Here is a 2,500-nt window from a genome sequence, read left to right on the forward strand (position 1 = left end):
CTAACTCTGGGGTTAACTCCACCCCTAGGGTTAACTCCGGTTAGAGTTGACCCTAACACTAACCCTAACCCTAACCTAACTGTGGGGTTAACTCTGCCCCTAGGGTTACCTCGAGTTATTGTGAACCCTAACCCTAATCCTAACCCCAACCCGGCAGTTAACTCTGCCCCAAAAGCTAAGTCCGGTTATGTTTAACAGTAACCCTAACCCTAACTTTAACACCAGGGTTAACTTTACCCTCAGTTTTAAGTCTGGTCAGGTTTAACATTAACCCTAACCCTAACCCTGGGGTTAAGTCCGCACCTAGGGTTGACTGGGATTAGGGTGAACCCTAACCCTAACCCTAACCCTGAAGTTAACTCCGCCCCTTGGGTTAACTCTGATTAGGGTTAACCCTAACCCTAAAACTGAGGTTAACTCAGCCGCTAGCACTAACTCCTGTAATGGTTAACCCTAACGATAACCCTTACCCTAACCATAACACCCTAACCCTAACACCCTAATCCTAAACCTAACCTAACCCTAATGCTAACCCTAACCATAACACATAACCCTAACCCTAACACATAACACTAACCCTAAACCTAATGATAACCCCTAACCTCTACTCTAACCCTAACCATAATCCTAAACCTGGGGTTATTTCCACCCCTAATGTTAACTCTGGAGAGGGTTAAACCTAGCCCTAACCCTAACCCTGGGGTTAGCTCCGCCCATAGGGTTAACTCCGGTTAGGGTTAACCCCAAATCTAACCCTAACCCTAACCCTAACCCTAACCCTAACCCTAACCCTAACCCTAACCCTAACCCTAACCCTAACCCTAACCCTAACCCTAACCCTAACCCTAACCCTAACCCTAACCCTAACCCTAACCCTAACCCTAACCCTAACCCTAACCCCTAACCCTAACCCTAACCCTACCTAACCCTAACCCTAACCCTAACCCTAACCCTAACCCTAACCCTAACCCTAACCCTAACCCTAACCCTAACCCTAACCCTAACCCTAACCCTAACCCTAACCCTAACCCTAACCCTAACCCTAACCCTAACCCCTAACCCTAACCCTAACCCTAACCCTAACCCTAACCCTAACCCTAACCCTAACCCTAACCCTAACCCTAACCCTAACCCTAACCCTAACCCTAACCCTAACCTAACCCTAACCCTAACCCTAACCCTAACCCTAACCCTAACCCTAACCCTAACCCTAACCCTAACCCTAACCCTAACCCTAACCCTAACCCTAACCCTAACCCTAACCCTAACCCTAACCCTAACCCTAACCCTAACCCTAACCCTAACCCTAACCCTAACCCTAACCCTAACCTAACCCTAACCCTAACCCTAACCCTAACCCTAACCTAACCCTAACCCTAACCCTAACCCTAACCTACCCTAACCCTACCCTAACCCTAACCCTAACCCTAACCCTAACCCTAACCCTAACCCTAACCCTAACCCTAACCCTAACCCTAACCCTAACCCTAACCCTAACCCTAACCCTAACCCTAACCCTAACCCTAACCCTAACCCTAACCCTAACCCTAACCCTAACCCTAACCCTAACCCTAACCCTAACCCTAACCCTAACCCTAACCCTAACCCTAACCCTAACCCTAACCCTAACCCTAACCCTAACCCTAACCCTAACCCTAACCCTAACCCTAACCCTAACCCTAACCTAACCCTAACCTACCCTAACCCTAACCCTAACCCTAACCCTAACCATAACCCTAACCCTAACCCTAACCCTAACCCTAACCCTAACCCTAACCCTAACCCTAACCCTAACCCTAACCCTAACCCTAACCCTAACCCTAACCCTAACCCTAACCCTAACCCTAACCCTAACCCTAACCCTAACCCTAACCCTAACCCTAACCCTAAACCCTAACCCTAACCCTAACCCTAACCCTAACCCTAACCCTAACCTAACCCTAACCCTAACCCTAACCTACCCTAACCCTAACCCTAACCCTAACCCTAACCCTAACCCTAACCCTAACCCTAACCCTAACCCTAACCCTAACCCTAACCCTAAACCCTAACCCTAACCCTAACCCTAAACCCTAACCCTAACCTAACCCTAACCTAACCCTAACCCTAACCCTAACCCTAACCCTAACCCTAACCCTAACCCTAACCCTAACCCTAACCCTAACCCTAACCCTAACCCTAACCCTAACCCTAACCCTAACCCTAACCCTAACCCTAACCCTAACCCTAACCCTAACCCTAACCCTAACCCTAACCCTAACCCTAACCCTAACCCTAACCCTAACCCTAACCTAACCCTAACCCTAACCCTAACCCTAACCCTAACCCTAACCCTAACCCTAACCCTAACCCTAACCCTAACCCTAACCTAACCCTAACCCTAACCCTAACCCTAACCCTAACCCCTAACCCTAACCCTAACCCTAACCCTAACCCTAACCCTAACCCTAACCCTAACCCTAACCCTAACCCTAACCCTAACCCTAACCCTAACCCTAAC

Source organism: Lathamus discolor, unplaced genomic scaffold (assembly GCF_037157495.1).
Source record: "Lathamus discolor isolate bLatDis1 unplaced genomic scaffold, bLatDis1.hap1 Scaffold_238, whole genome shotgun sequence".
NCBI classification, from domain to species: domain Eukaryota; kingdom Metazoa; phylum Chordata; class Aves; order Psittaciformes; family Psittacidae; genus Lathamus; species Lathamus discolor.